General features: G+C 45.5%; 1 protein-coding gene across 5 annotated transcripts in view; it reads right to left on the bottom strand.

The window, feature by feature from the left end:
- Positions 1-19568, bottom strand: part of SNX29 (sorting nexin 29) — a 565105-nt gene that overhangs the window by 163408 nt on the left and 382129 nt on the right. The gene's annotated exons all lie outside the window — the stretch shown is intronic.

Here is a 19568-nt window from a genome sequence, read left to right as displayed (position 1 = left end):
GGGAGGCGGGGCACCTCATTCCCCCTGCTGCACATGATGACCCACCAGCCCTGCGCCAGGTGGATGGAAAGCTTGATGGATGCCGACTCCGGGCCCTGGACTGCACAGCGTCCTGAGACACAAGTATCAACCCTCCTGCAAGGAGACCTACGCGGCTGAAATAACTCACGGTGGAATTTTTATATTTTTAGTTTTTGTTCAGGCAAGGGCGGGTAGGGAGAAGAAACAACCTGTTCTTCCTGTGTAATTACAAGACTTCATGGTGCTTGGAGTGGGTATGAAAAATCAAGGTTTCCAGAAGTAACTGTTGATTGCACTTCAATCAAGACTCTGAGACAGTCCTGCTGAGTCGGCAGGGAAGGCCATCTCAGCCATTCCGGGGCTCCTGCCCCCATCCCCCGCCTACCAGACACCGTGGGCACTTGTGTGGTACCCAGACCACGCAGAGGGGACCTGCAGGGACTGGCATGCTTGCTGCCAGCTTGCGGGGTCCTGGTTTCTGCTCCTGCACCACTCAAGGCAGGGGAGAGTTTTTGCCCATGCTGGGACCCCACCCTCTCTCGGAAGTCTCGCCTGTCCGGGGGCCTGGCCACTGGGAGCTTCAGCGCATTCCGCATGAACCCTCACCTGCCTCCTCAGAGGCCAACAAAAATGCAAAGGAGTCTCTGTGTAAAAAGAAACAAACTTCAGGCTTTTGAAAACAACAGCCAGGAAGGAAAGCAGCTTTGTTGGGACTTCGATTTTCACCAGAAATCTCCCTTCAGACAAGGGAGCAGAAAAGGACCAGCTGGGTGTGACTGAGGAACCTGGAAAAGGGAATTAGTGGAGGGAAACAGATTCACATCTTAACCAAGTTATTTTTTTCCTAGGTTTTGTTTCTCCAGTGGTGGGGGTGAAGGTGGGATACAGGGACCAAGCTGACACAGGTCCATTCAGCTGTGCCAACGCACTGCAGGAAAAGGGAAGGACTTCCAAACACCTCTCTCCCTTTTTTATGTAATTACTTACATCCTGCCTCATTTGGAAAAAAGCTTTAAGGTGGGCTTAGAAAAGGTGACACCACCATCTAAAAACAGTACGTGAAGGAGGTGACTCTGGGCCAGGCAGCTCTGAGGGCCCTGGGCTGGTGCAGGAAGCGAGGTCCGGGGGGCCTGGAATGAGGAGGCACAAGGCTGTTTCTGCTGCCTTGACGAGCAAAATTGAACATCCTTCTCTGCCTCAGAGGCGCCACGGTCCCTTCCTCCCCTGTTTCTTCATCGAAGGAGGAGCCGGAAGACTGGGAGGGCAGCCTGGACGGGGAGGCCAGGCAGGCTTCCTGGGGGCCTGGGGAGTCTCGGCTCCAGCTGGGGCAAGGGATCCATGGCTTTGAGCTCAGGGGCCTCAGAGGCCAGCTCATCAGACTGGAGGAGGCCAGTGGGGGGCGGGGGCAGGGGTTGGCCAAGACACACAGCGGCGGGGCAGGCCTGGAAGCCAGGGCTCCAGAGTCCCTACGCAGTGCGCCTTCCTGAGATCAGGAGGCTAAACATTCAGGGGACGCCTGAAACCCCGGCCCTGCTGCCAGGCCTCGGCTGGGTTCTCCCTCACTCCTCCTTCCTCCCTTCTCCCTTCCACAGGGCTTCTCCGCTGGGTCCTTCCATCCCACTGCACTCTCCTGAGATGCTCTTCCTGCTGCCTCCCGCTTCACCCGGCTCCTCCTCCCCAGCCTCAGGTGTCCCCGCAGAGATCGAAGAGATCGCTGAACTCTGATCTCCAAGATTAAGTCAGGCTCTCTGCTCTCCACTCCCAGGGCCCTCCCTGGACACCACCCCCGCCCCGCCCCCGCCCCTTCGTTTCCAGGGATGGTAGTTATTACCACTTGGGTCGTCTGCCTGCCGTTAGGAGGCACCATCACCACGTCAGCAAGAGCGGCGTGGCCACATCCTTTGCTTTTGTACCTCCCCATCTGAAACGTTCTCCACGTTTATAACGATTAACATCCACCTTCCCCATTAGAACTTGGCTGTTTCAATCACAAGTGTACCTCGCCCAGCCCACCCTCCCTTCCCAACTAAAACCAGACACCAGTATCCCTTGCTTTTTGAAAGTTCGCTTTATGCCACTTGGCTTTTACAAAAGACCTACATTAGCACGTGTTTTCGATAACTGAAAGAAATCCGCAAAGGATTCTCGCTTTTACAAAAAAAGCTAACTGCTTCTTTACTTGACGCCATCGCAACTTAACAAAAGATCTCACAGGAACGCTCTGCTTTCTGATAGAGGGGGAAGCCTGTATTCAGTAGGTGACGACAGTGACTGCACAACAGAGAAGAAACGAAAGCTGCAGATCTCCACGATGAGCTAAGTTATCAGCCCCATAACTAACCTTCCAAGTCACCACCTGATAAATGCCCCGAGCAGCTCTAGAAGAAACTGGGGCTGTTTTGGGGCACAGTATCTAGGAAGGGGTCTTGAGACACAACAGGCAGACAAAGGGCTCCAGGCAACACATCTGTGTCCTTCTCTGTGCTGCTGGCAGCATGTTCTTCTACAAGTCACTGCTTTTGGTTTCCTTATATAAGAAAGAAATATAAAAGGGGGCGGGTCAAAACCGGACATCCCACCCGCCAAGATGGTATATCCACCTCACCCGATTCACAAAGCCCATGTCTGTCTTTCTTCCCCCCAGCTTTTCAAATATTAAGTTATAGTACCGAATACATATTTCAAAACGCATGTACACACACACGTGCACACACAGAGGTGAGCTCTCCATTTTATTCAAACCCTAATATTCTATGACTTTATACATTTAGGCTGAAAGTCTCTGCCTTAATGAATTTCTCAAATTCCGAGGGACCCATAAATTCCACACACTGGTCTTCGCCGTTCTCTCCACCCTGTGAGGACCTTACCTTGTCACCAATATCAGCTGCCTGTGGCAGTTATGACAATGAGTGACGGGTCAATGAAACTGGGGGCAGAATTCCTTGGAGGAAACGGGTGATGGAAATGGGTTTATTTCATTGAAACATACACTTAGGGCACATGCCTATGGGGTAGACAGTAGGCCACATGGGGGGATAACAAGAGGAACAGGCAGGATATTGTGTGTGACCCAGAGGAAGTTATTTAACCCATGGAGTCACAGCTTCCTCAACTATAAAAACAGGGGAGATGATACTAGTGCCTATCACAGAAGGTGGCCAAAAGGATTAAATGACAATTGTGAAATAAAATTCATGTTTTACGGCAAGACGAGAAAAATTTAAACATAAAAAAATTTATCTGCCCTTTGGCCTCCTCTCTTCCCTCTACTATGTGTTGTGTATCTGCATTAGGCAACAACCAAACCCTGCCCCCCCGCATCAGCAGAAATGCCTGCTCAACCATAAAGAGTGACATTCTCCAAGAGGGAAGAGATATGGGAACATATGTATATGTATAGCTGATTCACTTTGTTATAAAGCAGAAACTAACACACCATTGTAAAGCAATTATACTCCAATAAAGATGTTTTAAAAAAAAAAAGACAGCTCCTTAGAAGATAACCTTCCTTCTTGATCTCTCTTTTTTTTTTAAACATCTTTATTGGAGTATTATTGCTTTACAATGGTGTGTTAGTTCCTGCTTTATAACAAAGTGAATCAGCTATACATATACATATATCCCCATATCTCTTCCCTCTTGCGTCTCCCTCCCTCCCACCCTCCCTATCCCACCCCTCTAGGTGGTCACAAAGCACCGAGCTGATCTCCCTGTGCTATGCGGCTGCTTCCCACTAGCTATCTATTTTACATTCGGTAGTGTATATATGTACCTGCCACTCTCTCACTTTGTCCCAGCTTACCCTTCCCCCTCCCCGTATCCTCAAGTCCATTCTCTAGTAGGTCTGCGTCTTTATTCCTGTCCTGCCCCTAGGTTCATCAGAAACATTTTTTTTTCATAGATTCCATATATATGTGTTAGCATACAGTATTTTTCTCTTTCTGACTTATTTCACTCTGTATGACAGACTCTAGGTCCATCCACCTCACTACAAATAACTCAATTTCGTTTTTTTTTATGGTTGAGTAATATTCCATTGTATATATGTGCCACATCTTCTTTACCCATTCATCTGTTGATGGACACTTAGGTTGCTTCCATGTCCTGGCTATTGTAAATAGAGCTGCAGTGAACACTGTGGTACATGACTCTTTTTGAATTACGGTTTTCTCAGGGTATATGCCCAGTAGTGGGATTGCTGGGTCATATGGTAGTTCTATTTTTAGTTTTTTAAGGAAGCTCCACACTGTTCTCCATAGTGGCTGTATCAATTTACATTCCCACCAACAGTGCAAGAGGGTTTCCTTTTCTCCACACCCTCTCCAGCATTTATTGTTTGTAGATATTTTGATGATGGCCATTCTGAATGGTGTGAGGTGATACCTCATTGTAGTTTTGATTTGCATTTCTCTAATGATTAGTGATGTTGAGCATCCTTTCATGTGTTTGCTGGCAATCTCTATATCTTCTTTGGAGAAATGTCTATTTAGGTCTTCTGCCCATTTTTGGATTGGGTTGTTTGTTTTTTTGATATTGAGCTGCATGAGCTACTTGTAAATTTTGGAGATTAATCCTTTGTCCATTGCTTCATTTGCAAATATTTTCTCCCATTCTGAGGGTTGTCTTTTCGTCTTGCTATGGTTTCCTTTGCTGTGCAAAAGCTTTTAAGTTTCATTAGCTCCCATTTGTTTATTTTTGTTTTTATTTCCATTTCTCTAGGAGGTGGGTCAAGAAGGATCTTGCTGTGATTTCTGTCATAGAGTGTTCTGCCTATGTTTTCCTCTAAGAGTTTTATAGTGTCTGGCCTTACATTTAGGCCTTTATTCCATTTTGAGTTTACTTTTGTGTATGGTGTTAGGGAGTGTTCTAATTTCATTCTTTTACATGTAGTTGTCCAGTTTTCCCAGCACCACTTATTGAAGAGGCTGTCTTTTCTCCACTGTATATTCTTGCCTCCTTTATCAAAGATAAAGTGACCACATGTGAGTGGGTTTATCTCTGGGCTTTCTATACTGTTCCATTGATCTATATTTGTTTTTGTGCCACTACCATACTGTCTTGATTACTGTAGCTTTGTAGTATAGTCTGAAGTCGGGGGGCCTGATTCCTCCAGCTCCGTTTTTCTTTCTCAAGATTGCTTTGGCTATTCAGGGTCTTTTGTGTTTCCATACAAATTGTGAAATTTTTTGTTCTAGTTCTGTGAAAAATGCCAGTGGTAGTTTGATAGGGATTGCACTGAATCTGTAGATTGCTTTGGGTAGTAAAGTCATTTTCACAATGTTGATTCTTCCAATCCAAGAACATGGTATATCTCTCCACCTGTTTGTATCATCTTTAATTTCTTTCATCAGTGTCTTATAATTTTCTGCATACAGGTCTTTTGTCTCCTTAGGTAGGTTTACTCCTAGATATTTTATTCTTTTTGTTGCAATGGTAAATGGGAGTGTTTTCTTAATTTCACTTTCAGATATTTCATCATTAGTGTATAGGAATGTAAGAGATTTCTTTGTATTAATTTTGTATCCTGCTACTTTACCAAATTCATTGATTAGCTCTAGTAGTTTTCTGGTAGCATTTTTAGGATTCTCTATGTATAGTATCATGTCATCTGCAAACAGTGACAGCTTTACTTCTTCTTTTCCGATTTGGATTCCTTTTATTTCTTTTTCTTCTTTGATTGCTGTGGCTAACACTTCCAAAACTATGTTGAATAATAGTGGTGAGAGTGGGCAACCTTGTCTTGTTCCTGATCTTAGTGGAAATGGTTTCAGTTTTTCACCATTGAGGACGATGTTGGCTGTGGGTTTGTCATATATGGCCTTTATTATGTTGAGGTAAGTTCCCTCTATGCCTACTTTCTGGAGGGTTTTTATCATAAATGGGTGTTGAATTTTGTCAAAAGCTTTTTCTGCATCTATTGAGATGATCACATGGTTTTCCTCCTTCAATTTGTTAATATGGTGTATCACATTGATTGATTTGCGTATGTTGAAGAATCCTTGCATTCCTGGGATAAACCCCACTTGATGATGGTGTATGATCCTTTTAATGTGCTGTTGGAGTCTGTTTGCTAGTATTTTGTTGAGGATTTTTGCATCTATGTTCATCAGTGATATTGCCTGTAGTTTTCTTTCTTTGTGACATCTTTGTCAGGTTTTGGTATCAGGGTGATGGTGGCCTCGTAGAATGAGTTTGGGAGCGTTCCTCCCTCTGCTATATTTTGGAAGAGTTTGAGAAGGATAGGTGTTAGCTCTTCTCTAAATGTTTGACAGAATTCGCCTGTGAAGCCATCTGGTCCTGGGCTTTTGTTTGCTGGAAGATTTTAAATCACAGTTTCAATTTCAGTGCTTGTGACTGGTCTGTTCATATTTTCTATTTCTTCCTGGTTCAGTCTCAGAAGGTTGTGCATTTCTAAGAATTTGTCCATTTCTTCCAGGTTGTCTATTTTATTGGCATATAGTTGCTTGTAGTAATCTCTCATGATCCTTTGTATTTCTGCAGCGTCAGTTGTTACGTCTCCTTTTTCATTTCTAATTCTATCGATTTGAGTCTTCTCCCTTTTTTTCTTGATGAGTCTGGCTAATGGTTTATCAATTTTGTTCATCTTCTCAAAGAACCAGCTTTTAGTTTTATTGACCTTTGCTATCATTTCCTTCATTTCTTTTTCATTTATTTCTGATCTGATCTTTATGATTTCTTTCCTTCTGCTAACTTTGGGGGGGTTTTTTGTTCTTCTTTCTCTAATTGCTTTAGGTGTAAAGTTAGGTTGTTTATTTGAGATGTTTCTTGTTTCTTAAGGTAGGATTGTATTGCTCTAAACTTCCCTCTTAGAACTGCTTTTGCTGCATCCCATAGGTTTTGGGTCATCGTGTTTTCATTGTCATTTGTTTCTAAGTGTTTTTTTATTTCCTCTTTGATTTCTTCAGTGGTCTCTTGGTTATTAAGTAGTGTATTGTTTAGCCTCCATGTGTTTGTATTTTTTACAGACTTTTTCCTGTAATTGATATCTAGTCTCATAGCATTGTGGTCAGAAAAGATACTTGATACGATTTCAATTTTCTTATATTTACCAAGGCTTTATTTGTGACCCAAGATGTGATCTATCCTGGAGAATGTTCCTTGAGCCCTTGAGAAGAAAGTGTATTCTGCTGTTTTTGGATGGAATGTCCTATAAATATCAATTAAGTCCATCTTGTTTAATGTATCATTTAAAGCTTGTGTTTCCTTATTTATTTTCATTTTGGATGATCTGTCCATTGTTGAAAGTGGGGTGTTAAAGTCTCCTACTATGACTGTGTTATTGTCGATTTCCTCTTTTATGGCTGTTAGTATATGCCTCATGTATTGAGGTGCTCCTATGTTGGGTGCATAAATATTTACAATTGTTTTATCTTCTTCTTGGATTGATCTCTTGATCATTATGTAGTGTCCTTCTTTGTCTCTTGTAATTGTCTTTATTTTAAAGTCTATTTTGGCTGATATGAAAATTGCTACTCCAGCTTTCTTTTGATTTCCATTTGCATGGAATATCTTTTTCCATCCCCTCACTTTCAGTCTGTATGTGTCCCTAGGTCTGAAGTGGGTCTCTTGTAGACAGCATATATATGGGTCTTGTTTTTGTATCCATTCAGCCAGTCTGTGTCTTTTGGTTGGAGCATTTAATCCATTTACATTTAAGGTAATTATTGATATGTATGTTCCTATTACCATTTTCTTAATTGTTTTGGGTTTGTTATTGTAGGTCTTTTCCTTCTCTTGTGTTTCCTGCCTAGAGAAGTTCCTTTAGCATTTGTTGTAAAGCTGGTTTGGTGGTGCTGAATTCTCTTAGCTTTTGCTTGTCTGTAAGGGTTTTAATTTCTCCATCAAATCTGAATGAGATCCTTGCTGGGTAGAGTAATCTTGGTTGTAGGTTTTTCCCCTTCATCACTTTAAATATGTCCTGCCACTCCCTTCTGGCTTGCAGAGTTTCTGCTGAAAGATCAGCTGTTAACCTTATGGAGATTCCCTCGTATGTTATTTGTTGTTTTTCTCTTGCTGCTTTTAATATTTTTTCTTTGTATTTAATTTTTGATAATTTGATTAATATGTGTCTTGGTGTGTTTCTCCTTGGATTTATCCTGAATGGGACTCTCTGTGCTTCCTGGACTTGATTAACTATTTCCTTTCCCATATTAGGGAAGTTTTCAACTATAATCTCTTCAAATATTTTCTCAGTCCCTTTCTTTTTCTCTTCTTCTTCTGGGACCCCTATAATTCGAATGTTGGTGCATTTAATGTTGTCCCAGAGGTCTCTGAGACTGTCCTCTATTCTTTTCATTCTTTTTTTCTTTATTCTGCTCTGCAGTAGTTATTTCTACTATTTTATCTTCCAGGTCACTTATCTGTTCTTCTGCCTCAGTTATTCTGCTATTGATCCCTTTTAGAAAATTCTAAATTTCATTTATTGTGTTGTTCATCACTGTTTGTCTGCTCTTTAGTTCTTCTAGGTCCTTGTTAAACGTTTCTTATATTTTCTCCATTCTATTTTCAAGATTTTGGATCATGTTTACTATCATTATTCTGAATTCTTTTTCAGATAGACTGCCTATTTCCTCTTCATTTGTTAGGTCTGGTGGGTTTTTACCTTGCTCCTTCATCTGCTGTGTGTTTTTCTGTCGTCTCATATTGCTTATCTTAACTGTGTTTGGGGTCTCGTTTTCACAGGCTGCAGGTTCGTAGTTCCCGTTGTTTTTGGTGTCTGCCCCAAGTGGCTAAGGTTGGTTCAGTGGGTTGTGTAGGCTTCCTGGTGGAGGGGACTAGTGCCTGTGTTCTGGTGGATGAGGCTGGATCTTGTCTTTCTGGTGGGCACATCCACGTCTGGTGGTGTGTTTTGGGGTGTCTGTGGCCTTATTATGATTTTAGGCAGCCTCTCTGCTAATGGGTGGGGTTGTGTTCCTGTCTTGCTAGTTGTTTGGCATAGGGTGTCCTGCACTGTAGCTTGCTGGTTGTTGAGTGGAGCTGGGTCTTGGCGTTGAGATGGAGATCTCTGGGAGATTGTCACCATTTGATATTACATGGAGCTGGGAGGTCTCTTGTGGACCAATGTCCTGAACTTGGCTCTCCCACCTCAGAGGGACAGCCCTGACGCTGGAGCACCAAGAGCCTGTCATCCACACGTCTCAGAATAAAAGGGAGAAAAAAAAGAAAGAAGAAGATAAAATAAAATAAATAAAAAGTTATTAAAATAAAAAATAATTATTAAAAAAAATTTTTTTTAATAAAAATAAAAAAGGAAGGAAAGAAAGAAAGAAAGAGGAGAGCAACCAAACCAAAAAACAAATCTACCAATGATAAGAAGCACTAAAAACTATACTAAAAAAAAAAAAAAAAAATACGGACAGACAGAACCCTAGGACAAATGATAAAAGCAAAGCTGTACAGACAAAATCTCACCCAGAAGCGTACACATACACACTCACAAAAAGCGAAAAAGGGAAAAATATATCTGTATCGTTGCTCCCAAAGTCCACCTCCTCAATTTGGGATGATTTGTTGTCTATTCAGGTATTCCACAGATGCAGGTACATCAAGTTGATTGTGGAGCTTTAATCTGCTGCTCCTGAGGCTGCTGGGAGAAATTTCCCTTTCTCTTCTTTGTTCACACAGCTCCCGGGGTTCAGCTTTGGATTTGGACCCGCCTCTGCGTGTAGGTCGCCTGAGGGCGTCTGTTCTTCGCTCACACAGGACGGGGTTAAGGAGCAGCTGATTCGGGGGCTCTGGCTCACTCAGGCCGGGGGGAGGGAGGGGTACGGATGCAGGGTGAGCCTGCAGTGGCAGAGGCCGGCGTGGCGTTGCACCAGCCTGAGGCGCGCCGTGCGTTCTCCCGGGGAAGTTGTCCCTGGATCACGGGACCCTGGCAGTGGCGGGCTGCACAGGCTCCCGGGAGGGGCGGTGTGGAGAGTGACCTGTGCTCGCACACAGGCTTTTTGGTGGCGGCAGCAGCAGCCTTAGCATCTCATGCCCGTCTCTGGGGTCCGCGCTGACAGCCGCGGCTTGCGCCCGTCTCTGGAGCTCCTTTAAGCGGCGCTCTGAATCCCCTCTCCTCGCGCACCAGGAAACAAAGAGGCAAGAAAAAGTCTGCCTCTTCGGCAGCTCCAGACCTTTTCCCGGACTCCCTCCCGGCTAGCTGTGGTGCACTAGCCCCTTCAGGCTGTGTTCACGCAGCCAACCCCAGTCCTCTCCCTGCGATCCGACCGAAGCCCGAGCCTCAGCTCCCAGCCCCGCCCGCACGGCGGGTGAGCAGACAAGCCTCTCGGGCTGGTGAGTGCTGGTCGGCGCCGATCCTCTGTGTGGGAACCTCTCCGCTGTGCCCTCCGCACCCCTGTTGCTGCGCTCTCGTCTGTGGCTCTGAAGCTCCCCCCCTCCGCCACCCACAGTCTCTGCCCGCGAAGGGGCTTCCTAGTGTGTGGAAGCTCCTCCCACTGGTGCAGGTCCCGTCCCTATTCTTTTGTCTCTGTTTTTTCTTTTTTCTTTTGCCCTACCCAGGTACGTGGGGAGTTTCTTGCCTTTTGGGAGGTCTGAGGTCTTCTGCCAGCGTTCAGTAGGTGTTCTGTAGGAGTCGTTCCACATGTGGATGTATTTCTGATGTATTTGTGGGGAGGAAGGTGATCTCCACGTCTTACTCTTCCGCCATCTTGAAGCTCCTCTCCCCTTCTTGATCTCTTAAGGGGTCATGATGACCCACCACTTTGTACTTGCACATCTGGATTGTGTCAACTGTCAATAATGCATCATTTCAGGTACAGCCCTCTGTCTCAAAAGAACTTACATAACTGTGCTTTGACTTCTAATTGGTGGAATGGTTCTCAGAGCTTTCTGAGATGCTGTTCCCGGGTTATAATCCTCAATTTGACTTGAATAAAATTTTCCATTTCTTTCTTAGATCAACTGATTTCTTTTTAATTAATTAATTAATTAATTAATTTATGGCTGCCTTGGGTCTTCGCTGCTGCGAGCGGGCTTTCTCTAGTTGTGGCGAGTGGGGGCTACTCTTTGTTGCAGTGCATGGGCTTCTCATTGCAGTTGCTTCTCTTGTTGCAGAGCATGGGCTCTAGGCACACGGGCTTCAGTAGTTGCAGCACACGGGCTCAGTAGTTGTGGCACGCAGGCTCAGTAGTTGTGGCTCACGGGCTCTAGAGCACAGGCTCAGTCGTTGTGGTGCATGGGCTTAGTTGCTCCACGGCATGTGGGATCTTCCCAGACCAGGGCTCGAACCTGTGTTCCCCTGCATTGGCAGGCGGATTCTTAACCACTGAGCCACCAGGGAAGTCCCTCGACTGATTAATTTCTGTCAACACAATGTACGTTACGGTGCCTATGGCAGAAGCCCGGCTGCCTACCCAGTGGCCAGCTCCCTGCCTGTCTCACCTACTGGCAGAGCTCTCCACCTGCTCAGGGACTGAGACAGGGAGATGCTCATTTTCCCAGCTTTGCTTTCAGCGAGACCATGGCTATGTGACCTCACCTTGGGTCATCGGGATCTAAGCGAAGTCCACAGGAGGGCTTTAGGCAAAGATTTTTCTTTTTGATTAAAAAAATAACGTGTGAGTAAAAACCTCTCTTCTTCCCACTTGGACACTGTCTTGTAAAGAGGAAGTGATAACAGCTCTGGAAGCCACTGATGTGATTAAGCTATTGAATACCTGAGTCCCCAACTTTTTGTTATGTATATTAACTCCTATTGGTTAAGTCACTTTGAGTGAGATAATACATTACTTGCAGCAAAAAGCATTCCTAATATAATGTTTAATACTCAATAATTTTACTAGAGTCCATTTCTACACCAATTCAGAAATGGAGATGTCCTACAAGTCCAATATAAGAATTATGGCCAATTCAGATTGCCTTAATTTCCAAAGATTAGAGATTTTACAGAGCAGATCTCAAAGGAGAAGACGTCCTTGACAATGATCAACAATAACCAAATGCCAGCTGCAGTGCCTTGTGAAGAAGACGGCCAGTAGTACATCAGAACTGGGGGTGGTACCTCCTTGAGGCCACCCCAACTGTATGCCAGCAACAGAAACCGAGAACATATATGTGTTTAGCTCATCCAGATTTACACGCCAGCTGTGCCTATGGCTCCACACAAAGAGGCAGCGTTAAACTGGGGTACCATCTTGAGAAACCTCCTTGGAGGAGGCCAAGAGGGTGATGATGCTGTGGGATCACGTACAGGCACCTTGGAGACGCTGGTGAGTAATGTCACTGGTGCAGCCCAGTACTCAATAAGTAAAGACTGTACTTGAATTCAAAACAAGACTAAACCTAGCACCAACTGGGCAGCTCTGGGCTGGTGAAACTATAATGTACTAGGGCCTGGGCATTAATGCTTTCAGGCTTCCAGGGAGTCCCATTGGGAAAGTGAACTATGATCCTAGGTTTCACCTCTGAGCCCAGGTCTCTCCCTCCAGCAGAGCTCACCCCTCTGCTAAGCCTCCATGGAGCCGCTCGACACGACCCTTGCATTTCAGCTGCTTGATGGGGCTCCGTCCCCTCACCAGACCCAGACACCTTGAGGACAAAGGTATCTTGCTCCTTGCTGCCCCTAAGGAGGCTGATGTGGAGCCCTTGATCAAGTAGATGCTAAATAAAGGCTTTTTTGAGCACGCAAACGTGCCCAGACACATTCAATTCAACAGGGGGTAATTCTTTTATGTTTACTTTCAGGTCTAATTGCTTATCACAAGTCAAGTGGTCCTTAGGTCACTAAGGGTAGTGTCTGCACGGTAGCTGTTTGCCAGGCGCTGTGCCAACCACGTTATCCATCATCGTCTGTTGTCACTTTGCAAGGTGAGTGGCTGTTCCATCCCTCCCACCCGTATGTCTCTCTGCAGCCCTTATCTCGCGAGACTGTTCTGTTTACTCGAGAGCAACTGTCCCCCTCCAGCCTGTGAGGTTGGGAGGGTAAGTGCAATGTCAAGTCTTGCTCACCCCAGGCTCTGCAGCGTTTAGCACATGTCTGGCATCTAGTCGGCCCTCAATCCACAGCTTTGGGATAAATAAAGGAATTATACTATGAAAGGGGGAAAAAAGTTCCTCCTGTTTGAGAAGATAAAGGCAGTAACAGAATAATAGTGACATGTATGTCCAAGGGGAGGCAAACAGGCTTTTTCTGTTTGGCTTTTTGTTTTCACCTGTATCAGGCTTTCCCAGAAGCCTTGAGCATCCCAAGAACAGCTGGAGGTTAATGTGCTGTAATCCTCAGAGGTGCGGAGGTGCTTGACTTTGTGGGATGGAAAGTTCTCAAGGAAGGAGAGAGCGAGAACAATGGCAAAGCCTCCCACAGTTTCGCTTATCATGCAGCACAGAAGCCAACCTGGCTGGAACGAAACTCAGAAATCAAACGATCCACCGCTGTCTTCCCCGCCTGCCTGGTTCACAGCAGGTGTGGTGGGAAGGACCTGGCGTGAATGAGAGAGAATCCCTTGGGCCTCAGAGCTGGTCCCTGTGTCCGCACACCTGGAATGGTAACCGCTAGGGCAGAGGCTTCTGGTCAGCCCACGTTGCTGCAGCTGCCATTCCCATTCCTGTGCGTGGCTCAAACATCCCATCCGTCTCTACTTAATGAATCCCCTCCTCTCACATAGCTATACACTTTAAGCAAGCATAAAGATGGAACCGTAGGTAACAGCAAACTTGAGGGCCTCAAGAGTAAACCATCTTAGGACAGAGATGAAAAGGGCTGAAGCACCCGAAGCCTGAGGTGCAAAAACATGACCATCCTCCAAACCACCTGCAGCCCCATGCAGCCCGCCAGACCCTGTGATCTATTATTAATACAGAAAATCATGGGCTTTCCCTGCGCTGCATATATAAACATGCTCCACTAGAATAAACCTTGAAAACACCTGCCCAGGCTACACAATAACCTTTTGGGGCTGGGGGAACCTCCAACACTGAAGGAGTCTTCCTGGGGTACCGCCGCCTTTTCTCTAAGTCAAGACAGCCTCCTGTGGTCCCAAGGAAAGGGGACTTATTCTAGAAGGAAAAAGCTTTGCTGAAACAAAGCAACGTTCTTTACAAAGGAGACCTAATTAGTTGTGCTGGGCAAACGGAATATTGCACTGTAGCCAGTGTTTCTGGTGGCGAAATTCAAAGGCTGAAATAAACTCCCACGTAGAGGACTGATTCCGGCTGTACTTACACTAACAGTGCTTTTCAAAGGGAAAGACCTAAGGGTTCAGAGAGTAAGTGTACTGATGTATTACTTCATGCCGATTTAGCGGCTGTAATATTTGCATAAGGAAAAAAAAATAGATTGTTTTAAGGTCTAACATGCCTTTATAAACACTACAGTAGGATATTAAGACAGTGGACCTCAAACTGGTTTGAAAGTTGGGGTATTTGGGAAATAAGAGCAAACATCTGCAAAGGTATAAACTAGGAACTAATTGATTAACAACAAATGTCACTATGTCATGTGGAAGGGACAGAAAGTCAGACCCACCAGGACAACTGTGTTTTAATACAGAGACAGAGAGAGAGAGAGAGAAAGAGAGAAACTGAGCAAGACCAGTTAGTAAATAGGGTTTTGTTTTGTTTTGTTCCATTCTGTTTGTTGCTATTTAATCATTTTGTCTCTGGTTAGTGTCTGCTGGCAGCCAAGCATTAGTTAGCAGGGACCAGAAGTAAGAAACATTTGTGGAAGAAAAATTTAAACTGGGAAAGTTCTGGACATCAATTTTTTTTTTTAATTTTTATTTATTTATTTATGGTTGTGTTGGGTCTTTGTTTCTATGCGAGGGCTTTCTCTAGTTGCGGCAAGCGGGGGCCACTCGTCATCGCGGTGAGCGGGCCTCTCACTATCGCGGCCTCGCTTGTTGCGGAGCACAGGCTCCAGACGCGCAGGCTCAGTAGCTGTGGCTCACGGGCCCAGTTGCTCCGCGGCATGTGGGATCTTCCCAGACCAGGGCTCGAACCCGTGTCCCCTGCATTAGCAGGCAGATTCTCAACCACTGCACCACCAGGGAAGCCCTGGACATCAATTTTACTTTTGCTCTGAAAATTGGTCAAAGGCTGCCATTTCTTACTTTTATGCCAGAACACACCTCAGCACCCACCTTGGGACCCAGGAGCAGAGTGTGGAAACCATGGTGTTTGGAGATACAAACTTTTTTTTAATAACTTGCATTCAATCCTGTCGAGGGACAGCACTTCTGGCCAGGATCCTTTGTGCAAAATATACACCCAGACCTCTCCCACAAGACAAGTGGTGAGAGCCCAGTAACACCGGGCAGCGGGTGACCCTAGCTAAGTTCTTCTGCAGTCAGAAGTGCCACAGTTCCCAAGCGTCCCAGGGCAGGCTCTGGGGACCCTGCCACTGCTCAAACAAGAGGTTCTGAGAAAGCATCCGTGAAACTCTTCTGTGGCCAGAGCCGTCACGGCCAACAGGCCCTGCTTTAACAATTTTCCAAAGCAAACTTGCCCACAGCTTGGCTCCGGGTTTTGCAGGGCTCTGATGTGTATACTGCAGGGGGCCCGGAACAGATGGACAGAAAATCCCTGGCTTGGTGGCAGGGGGACCCTTGGCCCACGGCCTCAGGGATGCAGGGGGCCATCCATATAGGCAAGTTCTTGGTCAGGCTGGGCCCTTCCAAGCCAACTGCCCCATCTGCTTCTCGGAGTTTTAAATCTGGACTCTGCCCACATTCACAGAATCTGTGCAAACCGGTACCTTGTCAGAAAATGCTTTGGGGGCTGAAAGTCATGTTACTGAATGAGCTGCTTCTCTGTGTCTTTGTTTTCTTATCTATAAAATGGGGATAATAAGCATTTGTTACCTCACAGGGCTGTTGTGAGGACTGAATGAGCTATCTTATGTAACATACATAGACCACTGAGAGGTGGCGTTTCCCAAATATTATTCCTTCGCATAGCACTGTCCTAAACGTCTTGCTGTTTTCACTATCATACATTTAGTATTTTTCTTTAAGCTGACTCACTTTCTTTCTGCTTAAATTTATTTTAAAAGGAAACTGTACATCACCGTGGTAAATGGAAAAATAGTAGAAGGCAGATGAACAGAAAACAAATACAATGAAAGAAAACAATGTAGCTAATTGAGCTGGAGTCTGTTGCCGGCCAAAGGCGTTGATCCTGGGCCTTCCTCCGTCTTTGCTAAGATGCAGGATTACAGGGCGTTAAAGACCTAAGGGCCACGTGGAGACTTTCTCTTTCAGGTCATTGCCAGTGATGGAAGAACTGAAAGGCGAGTGGCCTTCTCCCTGCAGAACTATTTATTGGACGTCCAGTCTCTGTCTCTCTAAAACCTCACTAAGCACACAGAAGATCACACAGAAGATCATCTTGCTTTCTGCCACTCTGGGAGAGACTGTTCTAGATCATCACCATCCAACAGAGCTTCCTGAGATGATGGAAGTGTGCTGTATCCGCGTTGTCCAATATGGTAGCCGCCAGCCACATGTGGCTAAGACAGCACTTGAAATATGGCTGGTGTGCCTGAGGAACTAGAGTTTAATTTCTTCTCATTTTGATTAAGTCAAATTTAAATGATGCCACCAATCGTGGCACAGTGGTTAAGAATCTTCCTGCCAATGCAGGGGACACAGGTTTGAGCCCTGGTCCAGGAAGATCCCACATGCCGCGGAGCAACTAAGCCCGTGCGCCACAACTACTGAAGCCCGTGCACCTAGAGCCCATGTTCCTCAACAAAGAGTATCTCCTGCTCGCAGCAACTAGAGAAAGCCCACGTGCAGCAGCGAAGACCCAACACAGCCAAAAAAAAAAAAAAAACATTTAAATGACCACACGTGGCTAGTGGCTGTCGGACTGGACAGTGCAGATCTACTGAGAAAGCTACATGTGCTGATCCTTTTGTCTGGGCTCTTCAAATGAACTATGGTTCATTTTGAGGTTATGCCCTTGGCTTCCTTGGAGGGAGATCTTAAGGAAACCTGACAGTGATTTGTCATAGGGATGTAACAGGGCATCATCTACCACGTTCTTTATTATTGCCTCATCTAAAGCTCTGTGAGGACATTTCTTTTAGAACTCCCTTCGAGGAACTGACACATTTTCTTCTCATTAGCAATGGAATTATCCAAAATAGCCACATTTCCATTTTCACACTGGTTGCCAGGAAGCTCAAAGGAAACTTACAAACCAATGAGAGCAATCACATAGGATCTCATATATATGTATGTATGTATATATATGATTTCCACTGTTCCCTTAATGGAAACACTCTTAGTTTACATCTTCTCTGACTCTGATATTTTATTTCTTACTTCTATTTTATCACTCTTTTCTGAGTTTCTCTAGAAATTATCTCAAATCTTTTGTGGAATTATATAAAATGCATTTTTTTTAACTAATAAAAATAATGTCCAACAGTACCAGTATTTTACAGGAGTCACTCTCTCTCCAATATCATTTATCATTTAAAAAACAACAAAATCCAAAAAAATCACACTGTAATGAAGACTTTCTAAAATGCTTCCAAACACATGCTCAGATTTTCCTCTTAGGTACCAACCAGAAGCGTTGTTAGCTAAAAGGAGAAAAACAGTTGCATTCAACACACTCCAAGATCAGGAGAGATTTCAGACAGCCCACAGTGTGGGACGCAGCTGCTCTACGTGACGTGGGAGCTGTCAGCCTCGTGGCTCCGTGAAATCCAGGCCTCATCTTCCACACACTGGCTGGACCACACCCAGGAAAGCTCTGGAAATGGTCAAGGATGGGGAGAGTGCGGCTCGAATCCCACGGTGGCCACTGTGGAAACAATCTCCCAGGCAACGGCATATTTGCTGTGTCCATCTCATTCCTTAACTGACTTTCAGGAGCTAAAAACGGCCCCATTGCTTCCTGGGGTGAGGTGAGGGGGAGGAGTGAAAAATGAAAGGTCAAGGAAACCTCTCAAGCGATCTCGCATTTTAATTTTGCTCTAAAATAAAGCTGTCTGCTTCACTTTTTTCATTCTCCAGGCAACACCTCCCAGCATTCTGATGACCGCAAAGCAGAACTTGAAGGACGCTCAAATGAGAGATTTTTTTTTCGGCGGGGGGAGGGAGGGGGGGTAGTTTGGTTTGGGATAAAAGGAGAAGAGGATATTCGGAAATCTGTCATATCTAATTCTCTTTTCAAGCCAGAGCTGAGAGCATCAGGAACCCTCAGATTCTCTAACACTTATTAAAGTGCTACCGTCGCCCAGCTGAACAAGTAAACTAGAATAACTTTCCGGTGCAAACTTCCTTGCCAAACTCTAGCTCATTTGTCCGTAAGATTTCAGGTAAGAGGCGTGTGTCATGCTTAAGCCCATTCCTATATAACCCATGCCCACTGCCAGTCCTGCCATCAAAGACTAAACACGGCGATCATTTTGGAAGATGAGAAACGAATACCTACTGGACACCATGTATTTCTAATCCCAACAACAACAGCTTTGCAAAGTAAGCATTATTATTATTTCTGTTTTACAGATAAGGAAACTGAGATTTACCTAAGGCCACAAAACTGAAGCCAGGGCTTCTATTCTCAAGCTCAGTGTCCTTTTTGCACCACCCCAGTCTCTGGGGAAACTATCTTAATAGCTGAGAAGACGTCTTCAATGGTCAATTCCCCACTAAGAAAAACGGCAACAAAACTCAAGGCTCTTCACGGAGCTCACGGGGAATAAGAACAAAACGTAATGAAAGTTGTTGTGATATCATTCAACAGCAGAACCAGAAGTGGCTACGAGTCAAAGTTGAAAACAAAACAGTCCCAGGACAAGTGAACACCAACAGCTGCAGATCAGGTAAGAAAAAGAAAGAGAAACAAGAAAGCCAAGAAGAGGGTAAGTAGGCAGGGCTGGAAGAGGCACCAGAAAATCAGAGAAAAGATGGAGAACTGGGGTCCCAACTGTCGGGGCAAAATCACCTCCAAAACAAAGGTCCCCTGGTTTCAGACACTCAATCCTCAACCGGGGAGGGGGTGATCAGCTCTACCTCAAGGAAGCAGAGGGCACATCTGCAGTGTTCACTTGCCAAGTGTCTGTTGCCCCTTCTTTGGCAAAGAGTGGCCTGGTTTTCATCTGGGGAGCCCCCTCACCCCTCTCTCAGTCATATGGTCAGATGAGGTCAACTCCAACCCCAGTGCCAGTGGGGGTCACATGATTCGAACCTGGCCCATCACAGAAGTCCATCACCCAACCCTGGGGTTTAGGGATGGGCTTGGGATCCAAGACAGACTCCTGAGAGATGCCCGGACAGGCTGAGTGAGAGTCTGGTGCTGCTGGGAGGTGCCTGGTCCACCCACAGAGGGCGCCAGCCTGAAAAGGACGCCCAAGCAGAGGAAACCAGGGGAAATGGGAGCAGACATCTGACCACAGGTCCAGGCAGGTCTGAGGCCAGACCCACGCCTGGACGTTTCAGTTGCGACACAAGCCAACAAATCCCATTTCTGCTCAAGCAGTCCGAGCTGAGGGGTCACGGCCACACTAGGAGGCCCGACAGCACGAGAAAGCTCCACCCTGCCTCCTTCTGTCTGCCAGAAGGATCCTT

This window comes from Eschrichtius robustus, chromosome 16 (genome assembly GCF_028021215.1).
Source record: "Eschrichtius robustus isolate mEscRob2 chromosome 16, mEscRob2.pri, whole genome shotgun sequence".
Classification (NCBI taxonomy): domain Eukaryota; kingdom Metazoa; phylum Chordata; class Mammalia; order Artiodactyla; family Eschrichtiidae; genus Eschrichtius; species Eschrichtius robustus.
Note: the sequence above shows the minus strand (reverse complement) of the source record. Positions and strands in the feature narration are given on the sequence as shown.